Source organism: Bidens hawaiensis, unplaced genomic scaffold, assembly GCF_021521415.1.
Source record: "Bidens hawaiensis isolate Kalapana, Puna unplaced genomic scaffold, B.hawaiensis_p1.1 tig00022166_1, whole genome shotgun sequence".
Taxonomy (NCBI): Eukaryota; Viridiplantae; Streptophyta; class Magnoliopsida; order Asterales; family Asteraceae; genus Bidens; species Bidens hawaiensis.
This window is the reverse complement of record NW_027493438.1, coordinates 20,053-42,294: the sequence shown is the minus strand read 5'-3', so window position 1 is coordinate 42,294 and position 22,242 is coordinate 20,053. Positions and strand designations below refer to the sequence as shown.

The following is a 22,242-nucleotide window of genomic DNA, read 5'->3' as shown; positions in this document are numbered from 1 at the left end:
TGTAAAGTGGCCTCCAAGAAGTCCCAAAACTGGTGATTAAACAAATTCTATCGACCTTAAGGGTTTTTATCCTTAAATATGGCATAAAAAAATACCAAAAACCCATTTTCCAGCAGATCGACCCGAGCCGTAAGCTACGGCCTAGCCACTGTAGCTTACTGGTTGGTTGTAGCCTACTGGCACTGGTCACTGCCTTACGGCGGCTATAGCACCAAAACACCGTTTTCTTCATAAAATCTTCATTTCAACTCCGTTTTCCTCCCCGTTTGCGGCCACGTCTTCGTATTTCAATTATCTATCATATCATATATCATTACTTTCATTTCCACTCCATTGTAAATGCTCCAAATTCGCCCATTTAAGCTTTTTTAAGCTATGATCACCTTTAAACATAAAACCAATCAAAGTACATGTGTTCGATACATATAAACAAGTAAAACACACAATATAAAACACTTAAAGCACGCTCTTTCATCCTTACATCACATCCCCACGCTTACCATTTGCTTTCCCTCAAGCAAACTATCATGAAACACATACACCTCGATCGATGGTTCATCAATTACCAGTATTAATACTAGTGAGGTATAAGGTCATGCCCAATTCCCAAGAACTGACATTGTCAAGGTTGATAACCCACAAAATAATTTAATTATACATTTTAAAACTATGAAACCGCTCAAATGAGTGTACTTTTTTTCCGGTTAAGGCACACATGTTCATACCCCTCATAATATAACATCTCTCCTCTTGGTTTAATATCTGGACCATCAAAAAATGTGCTAGTATCTCCCTGCCCTCTATACCAAGTATGAACACAATGTAATAAGCTTTGAAGCAAGTCATATCTCCATACATTACCCACCGGTTGCATAGAGAATAGAACTAAGGGTTTTGTTGTGGCTTAGGTTAGGTTGTGGAAGTAGATTTATTTAGTAGCTTATGGTGGATGAAACCCAGTTTATTCAAACAAACAACCAACTCACTAACATTTACAAACAATATTGACTCAAACATTGACTCTTTTTGAGCTTTGTTTTGATTTTCCAATTTTTTTCTTTCTTTCTTTTTTTCTCTTTTTTTTCTTTTACTTTTTTTTTGACAAATACTAACAACAATATACAAAAACAACTGACCCAATACATACATACATTGTGTACTATGCTCGAAAAACAACTTATATACAACTCTAACATACCAGGTTTTCATCACAGGGTTAAAACAAAATGCCAAGGCTAACATGGCTTGTAATGTAGATTTAAACAAACGAAAGGGAAAAAGCACAAACTTGGCTCCTAAGTGATAATGTAGGGTAGGGAATTTTTTATTTTTTTATTTATGTAAAGGCCATTATAATGTCGGGTTTCTACAATCCTATTTCACCATACATGAGGTGGTGGTATTAAGATCTCGAAATGCATGAGACAACCAAGTTCTAGATATCATGGGCATATTGGTTACTCTCGATAATGACACTCATATGACATGTGTATATACTATATATTATATGTGTAATATGAAAATCTCACACACATACCGGAGGAATTAGTTGTCGATATAAACATGTATACCCGTCCCATGACTCGTTATCTCCATCTAAATGGTCCATTTTAATTTTCAATTTTTGAAAAACATTGCATGGACGACTTTCGAGAAGTTTAAAAATTGACCATGACTAAAGAACTCTACTTGGCATTAATAATAACAATTAGCAAGTTACAATTCCGGCTTTTGCGCGCAATCAAGCTACTCTAAAGCAAAAATTTTAATTTTACCCTCATCCCCACACTTAAGGTTGACATTGTCCTCAATGTTCAAAATTTAGCAATAAAAATATATTATTGAGGACGGGGTTAAAATTTACTGATTTAAAATTTTCAAATCGGGCTTAATGTGATGGTCCTAACAATTTATACAATTACACTTTTAACAATAATAAAACTAATAAAACAAAGAAAATTATGAAAACGGAATCACCTGATAAGAAAGTAAGCAACTCAAGTACACTCGTGCTTGCTCTCATCGAACCTGGCTTCTCAATTCACTCAACGGAATCTGCAAACTCTCACATGTGTAGAAGCACGCTTTTCACAACTATAAGGATATGTCTTTTAAATCGTTTGCAAAACCGTTAATTTTAATTACCAAGCCAAGTTAAATAAATTTCATAATTAAATTTGTTAAGAGAGTAAAAATGTTAAAAGACCTAACTCACTTTCGTAGGAATCACGATTTCATTTAGCATATGCAACAAGCCCTTTAAACCTCCTGGTAGCCCGAGTGGACGAGTAAGTGACGTGAGGTCGAAGACTCACTCAAAAATAAACCGAATACAACTAATTAGATAGTGGTAAGCGGGTATCAAACACAGGGAGTTTGTGGAAATAATGTTACCAAGTAGTTTTGTTATTTATCTAAATTAAACTAAATGCAAAAATTAAATTCAATGAATTGGTTGTTTTGTTTTGATTAACGAAAATAACTAAAACAATAAACGAGTTTTAAACAATATAAGAAAGAATGTTCTCTCCCGATTTCAGGTTTTCAGTATTGATACAAACGCTTACTTGAGGGATGAACTACATAAACATAGTTCGTGAAAATGCGTTTGACAGTGATAAAAGAGGACTAAGTACTTGAATTATGAAAACGCAAGGTTGTCACTCAATAATAAGTTTTATATAGTTAACCCTAATTCTCTTATACTAAATCCCGATTGCCTATGGCACCGAGAACGGATAATCAAGAACACGGATTTACACTATATTAACAATTACTAATCAAAATCATAATCGCCATAGTAATTTAATCATAGATTCAAAACACTATCCCACAAATAACATAAACGAATAACAAGTAATCAATTGAAACCCTTACAATTCGGGAGAGAACATAAAGAGTATTAGCCACACATAGTTTGATTCAACATCACATCAATTAGGGTAATCATACAAATCACAAACCCAAACTAATGATAAGAATTACCAAGATATTGTCTTTGCTCTCAAAAAGTCGCCCCTAGGTAGTTGTGAATGAAAGATATCCCAAAAGACAGCCCAAACACGAGTAATAAACAAAGAAAATTCGGCAGTTACGACCCGCACCGTGGCCCACGGTCTACACCGTGGGTCACGGTGAATTTCTGGAAAAACTAGACCGTGGCCCACGGTTCCACCATGGGTCACGGTGGTCCTCACGGTGCCCGTACCTGCCACGGTACGATGCCGTCTGCCATTTTGTCAATCTTAAACCGTGGCCCACGGTTGGGACTGTGGGCCACGGTGGACTTCAGCCACGAAACTTCAATTTCTTCACTTGTTTGGTCTTCTCAACTCATCGGTTCCTTTGGTTTCTTCGTTATACACCATAATAGCTCCGGAACCTCCTTTCTACCTACAATTTACCGAACACACCGTAGTCATCTAATTCCACCAAATAAACCAATTCAAAACATGATTATTACAGCTTTAAATCAATTAAGGGTTGTCCCATGGACCACCCGTCACATTTCCACACTTAATCGTTGCTTGCCCCCAAGCAACATCTCAAACAAAAACTTTCTATTCCATTCAACTTGTATCCACCAATCTTACCACAAAACCAGCTCAGTTAAGGTCCCAAGTCATACCCTATTCCCTTGTTTTTATTTGTTGCACTAGTTCACTTGACTTTCCATTTAAACCATAGATTTCTAACCAAACCTAACATGCTTTCGGTTTTTACCCATACATAACACATTTACACAATAACCTTTTTGTTGGTGCAAATCCATACGTTCATATTTAATCAATTCTCCTCTCATACGCTTGTACAATCATCAAATCTCCACCTATGTAAATGCTTATTGACATGAATACAAATCAAGAGGTCTTAAAACGGGTTGTAATGGGGTCAAGTGTAAGGGTATGGAAGGGAATATTGAAAGTAGCTCAAGCGACCCGATCCGACTTATTACAAACAATTTAAGAAAAATAAAATAAAATAAACAACTATAAACATCACTATTTTTTTTTTCACTCAATATATAATACTTTGAACATTGCATACATAAACATTGCAATTCTAATACAAATTTTTTTTTGAACTAATATAATACTTGAACACTACATACTAGCATGATAAACATAATGCTTCACATCTCTAACTGATGAATACTAAAACAATTACATAGAAACCTATTAAGTTGGATCGTTTCGCAAACTAATACCGTGGTTGATCAAATAAAAGAATAGGCCCAATAAGGTTTTCTAAAGGAACCCACCCCCCCACCCCCGCCCCTCACATAACCATCCTCATATGTATAATGTATGAGGCCCCAACCCCCCAAAACCGACACTCGCGCTCATCCAGACGAGGCTTAACCTAAGTGCCTCTATCATTTTTGCACTCATGCTAAGCTAAGATCTCGAAGTGCACTAATTGTACAAGTTCTATCGGAGAATATCAACCGTCTCACCAAACAATACTTTCTCAACTCTCAAGTGTAAAAGAACGTGTTATACAAGTTATAACACCGAAAGCATGCTAACCTTGGTTAGAAAACTACATAATCTCCTTTTTTAAAAACAACTAGGCACATGTTATTTAGGGAATTGTGACCATGAAAAGGGACCAAAACTTTACCCCGCCATCTTACCACTTTCCGATTCTTTTAAATACATTTTTTTTTCATTTTTCTGTTTTTCTGATTTTTTCTGATTTTTTTTATTTTTATATTTTTTTCTCGATTTTTTAAAATTTTTTCAAAACAAACGAAAATTTTCCTCATCCCCACACTTGGGATACATTGTCCCCAATGTACGGTTTTAAGAAAAATAAAACAAACCACTTGTTACACACCACCTTCATTCCAACATATTCCCATAATACTAAATCATAAGTATTCCATCCTCCACCCATACACCCAAAAATAACTGAACACAAAGATAAAAACAATTATACAGAATATACAAAACGGGGTTCACCTGGATTCACGCGGCTCGATCAGTTGTACGGCGGGTGGCCGACCCGAAGATAGATGTCATGAATTCTGAAAACTGGCCGAAGTTAAACGGCCCATCGCCGCTGCTTCTTCCTTATCCTTGTGGTGGTGGAGGTGCCATTGATTGCATTGGGCTGACCCACGTTGAATGATGAAGTGTTGGTTTGGGATATCGTACCGAACCGTCAAACGGAGGAAGAGTCGTGTAATCCACGATTTGCGGACCGCTACAACCGGTTCACCCGCATGCCATTGCTCATGCATCCTCTGATTAAGATCATCCAAATACCTCATGTTCATCTCATGTTCACGCCCATACGCATTGGCACGGTTCCACATCTCCAACCGGTCGTGCCTTTCTTTTGCGTCCCGTTCAGCATAGGCCCCCATAAACGTCTGATGATCGAATAGTGAACGCGACTCATCTGACCAATTTCCATACGTGGAGGGCATGTGCCTCTCCACCACCTCATTCATTGACCCCACATGGGCCCAATCATTCCCATAAGAATTATAACCATCAGAATAGTCCCAACCCCCATGTTGGGAACTGCTGCCACCGCCCACATCCATGTAATCGGGCTCACCTACCTCTTCCACCTGCTCAATCTCATCATCATCATCCTCCACTTCAACATACTCTCTTGCTATTCTCCACCTCACCTTATCACATACAAGAACATGGTGCCTATCAATTTGTGTGTACTCACAGCCCGGCAAATCTGACAACTTAAACTCTTTAAATACTTTGGTCATTCCCACCGACTCGTCAGTTATCACACCATGATTCTTTAACAACGCTGTGATCAGTCGAAAATGCGGAATTAACTTCTGCTTATTGCTTTCTCGGCTGATCCAAATATTATGCATGACAAGATATCGGTAAGAAATAAGGGGCTTTCCACACATCAACGCATATAAAACAGAAACATCACTGTTTCTTACTACCGAAATGTCCCCCCGACGAGGCATCACGTTGTGCAAGCAAATAGACATCAACAACTTTGCCTCGATCTTCAAATCTTTTCTCATAATCTGATCACTAAAACCTTCTCTTGCTTTAACCACCTTTGCTAACATGTTGTACCATTCAGGGTGCTTGTCGGGGCAATCAAATAAGTCTTTGGCAGAGGGGTATATGTATGAGTTGCTTGGCTTGGTGTCAAAAAGCGCGATCTGATTAAATGAGTCAAATGACATCACCACTTCATGACCTCCCACCGTCCCAATCAATTTCATGTCATTACCTTTTTTGTAAGCGGGACATCTTAATGTGGACACCCATTCTTCAATCTCTCGATCGTACAAAGTGTTAGTTTCGTTATCATAAAACTTTAACGCTGCTTCCCAACCCAAAGCTTCAAACTTGTTAACTATCCCAAAAACCTCAAAACCTGGATCGTTTACCTCCTTCTCACACATGTATCCATCAAGTCGTTTATTCAACGTAGCCATTTTATCAACAAACAGCTCCGCTTGCCATTCCGATGGGTACTTTGTCAATCCCCCACCTTTCCAAGTGGGTTTTACCGTTTGTACTTGCACATATGCTTGCTCTTCCTGCATCCTCTGTCTCTTTAATTGGGCTGCTCGTCCACTTGAAGATGATGCCTTTGACTTACCCTTATCCGCAGTTCTACCCATCTACACACAACAAACAACCAAGCAACCAAGCAACCCAAGTTTAATTCAACATAAACTTCCCCACACTTGCTTGTTACTATGGTTGTGGATAATCACTTGTTAATCAATTGACCAAAAATTTCAACACTTGCTTCGACAACTAATTTCCAATTAATTAATATAACAAACATATGTTTGTAACAATTACCTACTATCCACAACCGTACCATATAATCATACTCATTACTCAAACAAGAAAGTGGGTACATAGAAACAATCATAACAAACTTACAACTTCAATACAATGTACCATCAATAATGAAAAGAGATTCCATACCTTTGTGTTGTTGAATATGTAGATGAAGAAAGCTTCAAACTAAACCAAAAACCCAAAAATTTCAGAAATTTTCGGACACTCTATGTCCACAATCTACCAACAAAACAAAGAATTCTTTCAATTTCAATGGTATAATTGAAATCCTTGTGAAATTTTAGTCAAAATAGACTCAAAAATCAGTTGATTTGGTGGAGATATGAAGAAGTTATGAATCTTTGAAGTTGGAAGTTAGGGTTTGTAAAGAGAGGTTTTGAGGAAGATGAAGATTGGTGTTGAAGTAAATAATAAAAGTAGGTGATTTGTGTGGTGTATAATGGGTGTAAAATTTGATTTTTTATTGTTTATTAACACCAAAACCCGGCCCCTCGTTGCTGTCATCACCGAACTGTGGGTCACGGTTGCATCAGGTCTTGCTGTTTCACCGTGGGTCACGGTTGAGATGTGCAAAACAAACAGAGGACACCGTACCGTGGTTCCCATGTTCACCGTGTCACACGGTAGTCACCGTGGTCCACGATCTAAACCGTGGTCCACGGTTCACTCAATATTTTTTTTTTAAAGATTAAACTATAAAGAGGAACTAAAAATAACCAAAATTGAATAAAAACTTATTTACTAAAAATCAAAAATCAAAATTACCCTACCCCCATGAAAAACCCGAGTTGTCCCCAACACGGTAACCAAAAAGAAACATAAAGTTTTCCCCACACTTGATTTGGACAAACTCCAAAACGAGGAATGTAATTTTTAAAACCAATTTTAAATAAAAACTAAATTAACCTAAACTAAAATATACAACATACCTTGGCCTTTTTAATTCGTTTCCTCATCCAGTGAGCATAACAAATAACTCACCCGGTCCACATCAAGCATATTGATGTCCTTTCCTTCCAAGTAAGGTTTAAGTCTTTGACCGTTCACCACTTGTTTTGTTTGGTCTTGAACATCTTCTATCTCTACATCACCAAATTGACCCACTTTTGTGATGACATATGGGCCCATCCACTTGCTCTTTATCTTACCCGGAAATAACTTTAGCCTTGAATTATACAACCACACCTTTTGACTCACTTCAAAAGTCCGTTTTCTTAACTTTGCATCATGGACTTTCTTTAGTTTGTCTTTGTATGTGGAAGCACATTCATACGCTTCATCCCGGATTTCCTCGATCTCATTCAACTTCAACTTTCTCAATTCACCCGCTTCCTTATAATCCGCGTTGACATTGTTGATCGCCCAAAACGCCTTATGTGCCAACTCCATTGGTAAATGACACCCTTTTCCATAAACTAACCGATAAGGAGTTGTGCCAATAGTAGTTTTATAGGCGGTCCAATACGCCCATAACGCATCATTTAACTCGTTTGTGGATGATAAGGAGTAGCAATTCGATGATTCACATTGTACCTTTTTAAAAGCTTCCCAAAGTTGAAATTCTTGAAGTGTGACCCACCATCACTAATAATAACCCGCGGGATACCAAACCAAGCAAAGATGTTTGATTGGACGGATTTACAAACTACCGAATGATCATTTGTTCTTGTTGCTACTGCTTCTACCCACTTGGACACATAATCAACTGCAACCAAGATATATAAAAAATCCATTCGAGTTTGGAAACGGACCCATAAAGTCAATTCCCCATATATCAAAAATCTCTAACACCAAAATCGGTCGCAATGGCATTTCATCCCGTTTCGAGATACTACCCAACTTTTGGCAATTCAAGAAATGTCGGGCATACGCACTTGAATCTTTAAAAATGGTGGGCCAATAAAACCCACATTGGAGCACCCGGTAACCCGTCTTTTGACCACTAAAATGACCCCCACACACCGATGCATGTGCATGAGTCAAAACTTCCCACACTTCAGAATCGGGAATACACCTCCTTATCATTTGAGCCGAACCAATCTTGAACAAATCCGGTTCATCCCAAATATATTGTTTCACTTGAGCCATGAACCGTTGTCTTCTTTTCTTCACCCAATGACTTGGAATAGACCCCGTTGCTAAATAATTCACAAAGTGGGCATACCATGGTGTAGTCGACACGGCTAACAATTGTTCATCGGGAAATCGTTCGTTTATCTCCATCGGGTCATCAACACCCTCTAACGGAATTCGGGATAGGTGATCCGCCACGACATTTTCAAACCCATTTTATCCCGAACCTCTAAGTCAAACTCTTGCAAAAGCAATACCCATCGAATTAAACGCGCTTTTGCATCCTTCTTCTCCATCAAGTATCGAACCGCGCTATGGTCCGAATAAACGATCACCTTACTCCCCCAAATATACGAGCGAAACTTATCCAAAGCATACACCACCGCAAGCAATTCTTTTTCGGTGGTTGTATAATTAAGTTGCGCTTCGGATAAAGTTTTACTCGCATAATAAATTACCACCGGATTTTTATCAACTCGTTGACCCAATACCGCTCCAATAGTAGTATCACTAGCATCACACATGATCTCAAATGGCTTTGACCAATCCGGTGGTTGTAGAATGGGAGCTTTCACCAACTGTTCATTCAAAACATTAAATGTTTGCACACACTCATTAGTTAAATCAAAAGGAGCATCTTTTAATAATAAATTACATAAAGGTTTTGTGATAACACTAAAGCCTTTAATAAATCTCCTATAAAAACCCGCATGCCCCAAAAATGACTTTACCCCTTTAATGTTTTTAGGTGATGGTAAAGATGATATTACCCGGACTTTTGCCTTATCCACTTCCATTCCCCTTTCCGAAATCACATGACCTAACACGATACCCTCTTGCACTATGAAGTGACTTTTCTCCCAGCTTAGAACTAAATTTGTCTCAACACACCTTTTTAAAACTTTTTCTAATTCATTGAGACAATTTTCATAAGTTGGGCCAAAAATGGAAAAGTCATCCATAAATACCTCAAGTGACTTCCCGACCATATCCAAAAAAATACTCATCATACAACGTTGGAATGTGGCCGGGGCATTACACAAACCGAATGGCATTCGCCGAAAAGCAAAAGTGCCATACGGACAGGTGAAAGTGGTCTTGTGTTGGTCATCCGGGTGAATGGCAATTTGGTTATAACCCGAGTACCCATCCAAAAAACAGTATTACTTTTGAACCGATAATTTTTCAATAATTTGGTCAATAAATGTTAATGGAAAATGATCTTTAGATGTAGCGGCGTTTAATTTACGATAATCAATGCAAACTCGCCACCCGGTGACCGGTCGGGTGGCGATTTGTTCACCGCTTTCATCTTTAATTACCTGTATACCTGCTTTTTTCGGTACCACCTGTGTAGGACTTACTCATGCGCTATCTGAGATAGGATAGATGATTCCCGCATCCAACCACTTTATTACCTCTTTCTTCACAACTTCTCTCAAATTGGGATTCAACCTTCTTTGAGTCTCTCGGGTTGGTTTTGCCTCCTCATTGGTGATGATTTTATGCATAACTATAAATGGACTAATGCCTTTTAAATCTGCAATTGTCCAACCTATGGCAGCCTTGTTCGCCTTCAACACCTTCAACAATTGTTCTTCTTGAGCCTCTTCCAAATTGGATGCAATAATGACCGGTAATGTGTCATTATCCCCTAAAAACGCATACTTCAAGTGGCTTGGAAAATCCTTCAATTCCAACTTTGGTGGACTTTCCAATGACGATTTAGTACCCGAATCTATTACAGCCGGTAGACCTTCAATTTGATGAGTCCATTGTGGTCGTCCTTCTTTAACCGCCAGCACGTCTTGATTTTTCTCTTCCATCCTCAATGCACAAAGATGTACCTGTTCAGAAAAATCACAAACACGTGCTTCCAAAGCATCGTCCTCATAATCGTCCGGTTCACACGTGTCAACAATATCTGCCATGAAACACTCATCACCACATAAAGCATTAGATCCGTTAGTAATCTAAGACCAAAAAGTCGTCCGGATAGTAAAATTCTTCAACTTTTACTATCAAGTCCCGCACAATTCCTCGGGGGAGTTTATGAGACAAATCGGCTAAAACAACCGTTGTCTCAACTCGTTTTAAAGGACCAAAATCATATTGGTTGCATAAACCCCCCGGAAGAATACTTACTCCGGCTCCAAGATCTCGTAACGCCTAAGGCATTTGTAAATCGCCTACTTGAATGTTAATTAAAGGCGTTCCCGGATCTTGAAGCTTAGGAGGAAGATCTCCTTTTAAAACTGCACTTACCCGCTCAGTTAAATCCACTCGTAGAGGCACTTTTTGTTGCCTCTTTTGAGTGCATAATTCTTTAAAAAATTTTGCATAAGCGGGTACTTGCTTAATTGCCTCAAGTAGAGGTAAATTTACCTTTACTTGTTTAAAAACTTCCCACGTCTCTTCTTTTTGAGGACCCCTTCTTGAAATTATATTTTTCTTACCCGGGTCAAGTAAAGCCGAAGGAAATGGAACCACCTTTGGTTCTACTTCCTTATTTTCATCGTTTAAATTTGAAGTTTGACCCGGATTTTTAACGGTTTTTCAAAAGTGACATGTTTAGTGGGTTTATTTGTTACTCTTTCATCATCACTTTCGTTACCCGTAATATCCTTAACTTCCCCATCAACCACACCCGGTGATAAATCTTTTTTATATTTATTACCACTTCTTAAACACTTACTTGATTAATAGGAACATTACGAGAAGAGTTATGAGAAGGATTTACCTTTGTGTCGCTTGGCAATTGACCTTTATTCTTCTTCAAGTCCGACACTTCAGTTGCAAGTTGGCCCATTTGTGTGGTCAACGCTTGGATGGCCTTGTCTCTAACTTCATCCTTTTGCATTCTCACTTCATCAAGTTGATTTCTTCGTTGCATGTCTTGTTGCATCAACTTCAACATGTCCATAACCTCGTTTCCACTCGATGAACTTTCACCTGTTGAGCCGCTTTGACCGCCTTGACCTTGAAATCCTTGATTATTCCCTCCATGATAATTACCTTGGTTGTTATATTGTTGACGAGGGACATAATTACTTTGACTTCCTTGAAAATTCGGGTTAGATTGAGTGGTCGGATTTCCATAACGAAAATTCGGGTGATTTCTCAACCCGGAGTGGTAGGTGTTGGAATTCATGTTGTAATTCCTACCACCTCCCCCTTGAAGTGCATTTACTTCTTCCACCGGTGCTTGAACTACCGTACATACCTCCGTTGCATGACCCAATTCGTTACAATTTGTACAAACATTGATGACTTGATAAGTGGTTTGTACATTTCCTTCTTCCAAGGCTTGCACTTGCGGTCTACCAATCGCCGGTTTTGCTCTTCGTCCGGTTTGGGCCTTTCTCTTTGAAGTAACCGCCATTTGTTCCAAATACGCCCTATCGTCTTGTTCATAATTGGTACCAAATGTACCATTAGTAATCGACCGCAAATCCCGTTCATCCTCCATACTCAGCCCTTCATGAAATGCATTCAACAACTCCCATAAAGTAATACCGTGATGAGGACAATTCTTGATCATCATATTGAATCTCTCAAATGCTTCATGAAACATTTCCCCCGATTGTTGTTGGAAGGTTCTTAGACTTCTTCTCGCATCATTGGTCTTTTGGGCCGTATAAAATTCTTCTAAAAATCTTTGTTGCATCTCAGCCCAAGTATAAACAGACGCGGAAGGCAAAGTGTAAAACCATCTCTTTGCCTTGTCTTCCAATGAGAACTGAAATAGAACCAACTTCACATCATCCGATGTAAAACCTTGACCCCCAATTGTGTTGCAAATGGAGTCATATGCCTCCAAGTGGAAGTAAGGTTCCTCCGTTGCTAGACCTTTATACTTCGAAAGAGTTTGAAGGGAATTGGTTCTTACTTCAAAGGTCCTCCCTTGATTATTGAGAGGGATAACCACCGAATATGGATTTTTAGTAATTATGGTCGGAAATGGGCTTCAATCCCCCTTACCACCTCTCTTGCATGCCTTCTTGGTACCCCCATTGGTACTCTTGGTTGACCCATTTGCCTATAAACGGGCCTTGGCTGCGAAAACTGTTGTTGAAACTGTGGTTGGGGCATTTGGGGTTGGAATTGTTGATCTTGAGGTTGCCCTTGCGGTTGTTGAATAACCGGTGGCTGTTGAACTTGATTCACAACAACCGGTGTTTGTTGTTGAGCTTGTTGAACTGGTGGTTGAGCTTGTTGTATAACAGGCGGTTGTTGAATGGATTGTTGGACAACAACCGGCGGTGGTTGTTGTCGATTAAGCTCTTGCACTTGTTGCGGTTGTTGCCATTGACCATAACCAAAATTTCCCGGATTTACCATCTTTTCTCCATCACCTCCCATGTAGTAACATTCCACTTCATACCCCTCAAATTCATTATCAAACCCATATCCGTATCCGTCACCTTGTGATCTTGAATGTTGCATGAAAGGTTGGGGTTGATATTGGTAACTTGATTGTGATGGTTGAAAGGTTGGTGGTTGATGTTGTTGAGATGACGATGTACCAAATGTAGGAAAAAGGTTGGTAATAGGTGGCAATGTGGATGATGTTGCATAGGTAAATTAGGCATTTATGGGTTCGGTTATGGGTTGTGGTTGGAGTTCACTTGATGCTGTAGATATATTAGTAGTGACTGGTGGATTTGGTGGAGGTGTAGTCGGGATTGTTTGACCCGAAGTGGTAAGTAGTGAATCCATGTTGTTTGAAGCGGTTGGAGAACCAAGGAGCCTATCTCCCTAAGTAAGACTCGGTTTCTTCGAAGTGTTCTGTCAATTTCGGGATCAATTACTAGCGGTGATGACCTGTTAGAGCCTCTAGTATGCATACACATGTAGGTACCTGCACACTAACACAACCAGCGTAAACCCGAAAATAACACAAAAACTACTAAAGCTAACACAGCACTACTCCCCGGCAACGGCGCCAAAATTTGACGTGAGGTCGAAGACTCACTCAAAAATAAACCGAATACAACTAATTAGATAGCGGTAAGCGGATATCGAACACAGGGAGTTTGTGGAAATAATGTTACCAAGTAGTTTTGTTATTTATCTAAATTAAACTAAATGCAAAAATTAAATTCAATGAATTGGTTGTTTTGTTTTGATTAACGAAAATAACTAAACCAATAAACGAGTTTTAAACAATATAATAAAGAATGCTCTCTCCCGATTTCAGGTTTTCAATATTGATACAGTTAACGCTTACTTGAGGGATGAACTACATAAACATAGTTCGTGAAAATGCGTTTGACAGTGATAAAAGAGGACTAAGTACTTGAATTATAAAAACGCAAGGTTGTCACTCAATAATCAGTTTTATATAGTTAACCCTAATTCTCTTATACTAAATCATGATTGCCTATAGCACCGAGAACGGATAATCAAGAACACGGATTTACACTATATTAACAATTACTAATCAAAATCATAATCGCCATAGTAATTTAATCATAGAATCAAAACACTATCCCACAAATAACATAAACGAATAACAAGTAATCAATTGAAACCCTTACAATTCGGGAGATAACATAAAGAGTATTAGCCACACATAGTTTGATTCAACATCACATCAATTAGGGTAATCATACAAATCACAAACCCAAACTAATGATAAGAATTACCAAGATATTGTCTTTGCTCTCAAAAAGTCGCCCCTAGGTAGTTGTGAATGAAAGATATCCCAAAAGACAGCCCAAACACGAGTAATAAACAAAGAAAATTCGGCAGTTACGACTCGCACCGTGGCCCACGGTCTACACCGTGGGTCACGGTGAATTTCTGGAAAAACTGGACCGTGGTCCACGTTTCCACCGTGGGTCACGGTGGTCCTCACGGTGCCCGTACCTGCCACGGTACGATGCCATCTGCCATTTTGTCAATCTTGGACCGTGGCCCACGGTTGGGACCGTGGGCCACGGTGGACTTCAGCCACGAAACTTCAATTTCTTCACTTGTTTGGTTTTCTCAACTCGTCAGTTCCTTTGGTTTCTTCGTTATATACCATAATAGCTCCGGAACCTCCTTTGTACCTACAATTTACCGAACACACCGTAGTCATCTAATTCCACCAAATAAACCAATTCAAAACATGATTATTACGGCTTTAAATCAATTAAGGGTTGTCCCATGGACCACCCGTCAGTAAGGTCTCGTGAGGGTTTATAGAAAACTACACCCACAAAGTTTTAATTACAACAAAATATACATGTACCTAAATCAACCATAGCAAAAGAACCTGATAATCCGCTCATTGGATATCTTTCTTCCCGGAAATTCTGAACTCCAACTAGCCTTGTGGCTTCCCCACACTTGATCTTTTCTATAGTGATACACTTGAGACAAACGATTAAAAATATACATAAATGGAATAAATACAAAAAAAAAATAAAAGGTCGGGTTGCCTCCAGGTCAGCGCTAAGTTTTTGTTAAGGTCTTCAGCCGGACCGTTACCTCATTTAACGGTTATGGTTATCTAATGGAACATTTACCTACCGGATTTCCCATATATGCTCGGTAGTTAGGTTGCCTCAACTCTGTTTCCTCTTTTACGTTCATTAAGTCTAATGAACAAATGTGTGTCGGTGTGAATGCACATTTACCTTCAACGTTTCCCACATACACCCGGTAGTTCACACATCAAGCCCGCACCCTCTTTGTTGAGATTAAACCACTAGGATTCGATCGTGGTCGAACTGAACATTTTCCCACTGAATTCCCCGTGTATGCTCGGTAGTTGAGGTGTTGTGTGCGTACCTTCTTCCTCGTGGTTGGCATATCTGTAGAACCCACATGATCCCACTTCTTACCATTTTCCCACTATTCTTCACCTTCACCTTCTTTCTATTTGAGTTCCAGTCATCATCCCCGACTTTATCAATATGAATAATTTGTAATGGAGGATTATCGGGATAATCTGAAACTATCTTAGTCTGTACTTCTTCAACTAATATCTCTTCATCCGGGTCTAGGCATTCCGTTCTATGCTCCAACAAGTCTAGATCTCTCATTCAACTTCATCATCAGCAACTATAACTGATGCATTTGATGGCTCTTCAGTAACCGGAGGAATTGGTGTGGTATTAGTTTCCACAACCACATCCTCAACTTCATTATCTGATTGATCAAGATCCTCCTCTTCCATGTCTCACTTAATTTGGGCTAAATCATCAATTAGTTGGCTCATCGTTTTATCTTGAGAAGCATTAGCCTTTTCGTGAACTTTCCATCCTTTGACTGAGGTCTTTTAACAGTGTCATCTGATTGTTTAACAGTGTTAATACTTCCGAATCTTGAGCTGAATTTGTCCTTGAACTGCTCCCTGACCTTGACATTGTTGATAGCCCTTTTGATATCCCTTATTATATCCCCCCAGAATTTCTAATTTCTCTCTGACTGTACACAACTTGATTATAATAGTGAGGGACTTCTTCGTATTTCGGTTGAAGGTATTCATCAAAATAGTAGCCCTCATCCTCTTCATAATTTACAAAAGTTAGCGTCTCGGGCCCATCACTATCATACTCAGAATCATCCTCCAACTGGTAACCATTAATTCTCTTCTCATATTGATAACTGCTTTGATAAAAATTTTCTTGGTTTCTTGTTGTTGACCCAAAATAACCCTGATAATTAAATTGAGGCGATGAATAATTTTGGTGTTGCCTGTTGCGACCCTGCTGGTTGAAGCTACTTTGGTTATCTGACTCGTAGAAGCCTTGAAAGTTTGCTGAAGGTGGACCATGATATGAATGTGTATGGTACGAGTCATTATCCTCCATGTCCTTATATCTTTCATGTGGGTCATAGACCCAACTCCACGTCATTCTGAGTTACCTACACACATAAGACACACAAATACCAAGCATAAAACTGACAAAATTAAAGTAAAACTAAAAGTAAACAAAACACTAAACTAGCACTTTGCGCGTTGATTTCCCGGCAACGGCGCCATTTTGATTGATTTCGAAAGGTCAATCAAAAACACTTATAAAATATCTTTACTAGTTAGGGCAAGTAAGGTGTCGAATCCACAAGGACTCAGTGGAAAGTGCAAGTGAAACTCAAATTTATTATAAAAATAATTAAAGTGGACAGACGATGTCAAGCGGTTTAGATAAGTAGTTTGTAAACAATGATATGAAGATAACCAAACTCCAGGGTTCGGGTTTTGAAGCAAGTTAGAAAAGTGATATTCTTATTTGGACGGTTTCTTGTTAAAATATGTAAACCAAAAGACTTAAGGATTGGCTATGTTGATTGTCAGAACTGAATCTGAACAATTGACACGGCTTAATGAAAATCTATTTGATAATCGGTTTTACTTGTTGAAACACAAAATCAATAATATGGTTAATGATAAACGAGTCAATGACGAAAGAACTTAAATCCTAATTGTTGATGACCACAAATCAATTAACTGACAAAAGATTAAGCAATCAATTAATAAAAACCGTTTAAGCACAAAAGCAAACACAAAGAATTGGTCAACCGAATGATTAACCAAATCCAAAGTTCAAGGTATAGAATATGAAAAACTAACATACAACTCAACCGTACACCCGGAGATGGTTATGAAGCCTTTAGCCTTGCATCTTGATCTTCTTGATTATAATGTTGGGGAAGGAGTTCTTGGATCAATCGTGTGATTAGGATATGTTATGGTGGTGTAAAGTGGCCTCCAAGAAACCCCAAAACTGGTGATTAAAGAAATTCTATCGACCTTAGGGTTTTTATCCTTAAATATGGCATAAAAATAGCAAAAACCCGTTTTCCAGCAGATCGACCCGGGCCGTAAGCTACGGCCTGGCCACTGTAGCTTACTGGCTGGCCGTAGCCTACTGGCTCTGGTCACTGCCTTACGGCAGCTACAGCACCAAAACACAATTTTCTTCATAAAATTTTCATTTCAACTCTGTTTTCCTCCCCGCTTGCGGCCACGTCTTCGTATTTCAATTCTCTATCATATCATATATCATTACTTTCATTTCCACTCCATCATGAATGCTTCAAATTCACTCATTTAAGCTCTTTTAAGCTCCAATCACCTCTAAACATAAAACCAATTAAAGTACTTGTGTTCGATACATATAAACAAGTAAAACACACAATATAAAACACTTAAAGCACGTTCTTTCATCCTTACATCATAAATACTATATATACTTTTTTAAATGTTTAATTATACATAAAATAATCTATTAATAAATTTTAGGAGAAAGTTAACATACAAATTAAATTAGCGTGTTAACATTGCGAATTAAGTAGTGTAATTATATATACAAGTAGTCTAATTATATAATTATATCGTAGTGTAATTACACTATGATGTAATTACACTGTACTCTAATTACAATATGTTGTATATGTTTACGTTACTTGATTCTCACAATTAACACGTTAATTTAATTGGTATTTGATCCAAACCCTAAATTTTAAAACTTTTTCCCATAAACATAATTTGCAATATCATACTTGGATTAAAATATCTACTAGGTGCTATTACACTATGGTTGGAATTTGGTTGATCTCGGTTTGATCTATTATATACGACTGATTGGTATCTATACGTACGAAACAAAAACTGAAAACGAAAACTCAAATAAAGTCGTTATATGATCATGATGATATCTTAAAACCCCGTGATATAAAGCCTTGCGTAACATTTTAAATTAATTTAAATATCTTTTTTTTTAATATAACAACCACAAAAACTGATATATTAACCTGGGTATAAGCCTTAGGCCGGGATTTAACTACAACAGATCTAACCATTCTACTAACTTATATCATTGGGTTAAATTTGAATCATATACTATGTATATAAACAAATTTGATAAGCATGTCATCACTAGGTTTAGCTAGCTCTCCAGTAACTTTTGTTTTCTCTTTCTTTGTCCTAGCACTCTTTGTTCATGTTGCACAAGTCTCCACTTCATTATCGCATACGTAATAATCTACAACAGAAAGAGGAGTATCATCGTTTAGGTTGAAGTATTTGTTTGCATCAGATGATGTTGTGTACCTCTGTAGCTGACTTGTTGATTCAATTCTCTATGTGATTAAGGATCATAATGATTCTTTCATTTGGTGGCCTTTGATTACGTTTAAAACACGTTCATGAATGAACTTTTTGTCATTGTGACATTCAACAGGCATATTACTTGATCATCTAACCAATCGCTTTTTCAAGTTGAAGTCGCTTTAATCATGAAGCCATTGAATGCATTCACATTGCCCCTAATCAAGAGATGATTAGGGTGAATGTAAAATGTTGGATGATAATAAAATACCCATAAAGGCTTAATTCCCTTCATGAACTATATTGTGATTTGTAATTATCCACAACTGTCTTTTAGGAGCTGTATTAGTCAAAACAAGAGTTTTTCCTTTCTTCTTCTTTGATGAAGCTATTATTTGAGGGGAAAGGGAAACTATTGATTTTTACTGCAATTTAACTGAAGTTAATATGTAACATATTCTAAATAGGAATAACCTGCTTCACATATATGCCAGGTCCTGTAATGATGTAATTATAAACAATCTCTAAATCCGTACTAAACAAAGATAACAGTCCGCATACGCTGATCACTAATATTCTTTAGCTTAGATCTAGAGAGTTGGTGTAAGAATCCAATACATGTGTCAGCTGTCATTTCCTGCAAAAACATGTCCGGTCATAGAATCCGCTAAATGTTTCCTTATGTATTCACTTAAGCAGTCCATTATGAAAAAGCAGCTTAAAGAGTTGCATGCACTTATATTTTTAGCAGAAAGAAGAATAAAATAGGTTTTATAAATTTCACAAAAGACAGGCTATCAAAGAATTCTACAACCTCCAATATTGAACCACAACCATGAACCTTGTTCCCTAAACTCTGAAACTTGTGTAATGTTAACAATGTTTAAAATTCTTAAATTCTAAACTATGGTTTGGAGGGGTGTGCCAGGCTTTGGTGGTAGTGTAAGACCAAGGCGACACGTGAAGATATAAGCAGCAAGCTACTTTGACAGACCTTCCCCCATAAAAAAATAAGATTAATATCGAGTGAGCCGATGGCTCACATATCAGATATTAAACTGATAAGAAAAGATACTACACTTGATCTTAGCCAAAAGGCCAAGAAAGGTATGCTTACTTTGGTGGATATTCCCCCATAAAAAATAAGATTAATATCAAGTGAACCGATGGCTCACATATCAGATATTAAACTGATAAGAACAGATACTACACTTGATCTTAGCCAAAAGGCCGAGAAAGGTATGCTTATTTCAATCCTGGGATGCTGTTTCTATACACAGCCCGTTCACTCATTGTATTTATCACTCAGCCGATGTGGGACAGTGATAGACTTATTGAGTTATTTCCCTTTAGTTTTCGTCTCTCAGGATTTCGAAATCCTGTTAATACTAGCCAGCCATGTTTGAAGTTGAACTGGTAAGACTCATTTTGTTACTATATATTCCAATCACGTTTCTAGCTTATATCCATTATGAAGCGGGTGAGCCAAGAATCGAAATCGATAATCGCGAGTAACATGAAGACAATAGTAGTTTTTCAACAGTGAAAGACTGCTACTTGAATAGTTAAAACTTGAGATAAACGTAAACAGAAAAGATAACTGAAGAAAAAAAGATAAACAAGAGATCAAAAAGAGAATAACAATAGATTCAAATTCAAATCAAGGATTAGGGACTATTATCAGCTCCTACGTCACATTAGTTACATAGTCAATAAAATTCAAGGGTTCTAATAACATGAATCTTAATTGTCTTTCTCTATAAGGTGTGTTTTTTCTGTTTCTGTTTTCTTTTTCCTTTTGCTTTAGGTACTAGAGAATATCAAATATGGTAAAAAAAAATCGTAATGTTAAGCGGTGATATAGTCCTATTAGCCCGATAGATGCACAAAGTTACTTACAAGATCGTGTATCTGGCTCGGTTCATCTAACCGCAACTTTTGTTTTCTCTTTCTTTGTCCTAGCACTCTTTGTTCATGTTACACAAGTCTCCACTTCATTATCACATACGTAATAATCTACAACTGAAAGAGGAGTATCATCGTTTAGGTTGAAGTATTTGTTTGCATCAGATGATGTTGTGTACCCTTGAAACAAACGTGTCGATTCTCTATGTGGTTAAGGATCATACTGATTTTTTCATTCGGTGGTGTTTGATTACGTTTAAAACATGTTCATGAATGAACTTTTTGCCATTGTGGCATTTAACATGTGTATTACTTGATCATCTAACCAATCGTTTTTCTTGTTGATGTCGCTTAAATCATGAAGCCATTGAATGCATTCACAGAATCACATTGCCACTAATCATGGGATTAGTGTGAATGTAAAATGTTGGATGTTAATAAGATACCCACAAAGGGTTAATTCTCTTCATGAACTATGTGATTTGTAATTATTCGCTACTGTTTTTTGGGAGCTGTATGAGTCGAAACAAGAGTTTTGCCTTTCTCCTTCTTCTTTGATGCACTATTACTTGAGGGGAAAGGAAAACTATTGATGCTTAACTGACAATGTGGTTGGTAATTAAAAGAATGGGTTGAGTTATAATAAAAAGATTAGTTTTCCTAAGAAGGATAAGAAATAATCTTGTTCATTCATTTGAGAATTGAATGGTTGAGATTAGATTAGAGAGATCATCAATAGTGGGCATATTAGGGATAACACATTTGTTGACTTTCTCTCTCCACATCATCATCATCATCATCATCATCGTACTCAGTATATCCCACCAATAGCAAAGCTATGGTAGGGTCTGAGGAGGGTAAGATGTAGACAGCCTTACCTTTACCCCGTAGGAATAGAGAGGCTGCTTCCGGTGAGACCCCCAGCTCGATGGTAGTTTTGCATCAAGCCTTGGACATAAGGCACATAACACTCAACCATTGGGACACCGGCCGATTGGTGCATGTACCCTTGTCTTTCGGCTATCAACGCTACCACATGATGCCTGATTAACCTTCTGCCACTTTTAACGTTATTTTCACGAGATTAGTAAAATAACGTCAAAATTAGTGCAATTTCACTTTAGCCCACCTGAGGGTTCACACATATACACATTATATGCGCGCACCCAAGCAGGGCATAAAATAACGTCAAAATTAGTGCAATTTCACTTCCGCCACTTTTAACGTTATTTTCACGAGATTAGTAAAATAACGTCAAAATTAGTGCAATTTCACTTTAGCCCACCTGAGGGTTCACACATATACACATTATATGTCTTTCGGCTCTCTCCACATGCAAGCCACATATCAAATTCCCCCATAATTTTAAAACGTCCATAAATTTTTTATACGACATTTTTTTTT

General features: G+C 37.9%; 1 non-coding gene and 1 pseudogene across 1 annotated transcript; both read right to left on the bottom strand.

Annotated features, from left to right (window-relative positions):
* Positions 1-19,847: 19,847 nt before the first annotated feature.
* On the bottom strand, positions 19,848-20,044 carry LOC143564827 (U2 spliceosomal RNA). The gene has a single exon (XR_013140940.1). It is a non-coding gene; the product is annotated as a U2 spliceosomal RNA (small nuclear RNA).
* Positions 20,045-20,053: 9 nt separating this feature from the next.
* On the bottom strand, positions 20,054-20,176 carry LOC143564834 (U2 spliceosomal RNA; annotated as a pseudogene).
* Between the last annotated feature and the right edge of the window lie 2,066 nt (positions 20,177-22,242).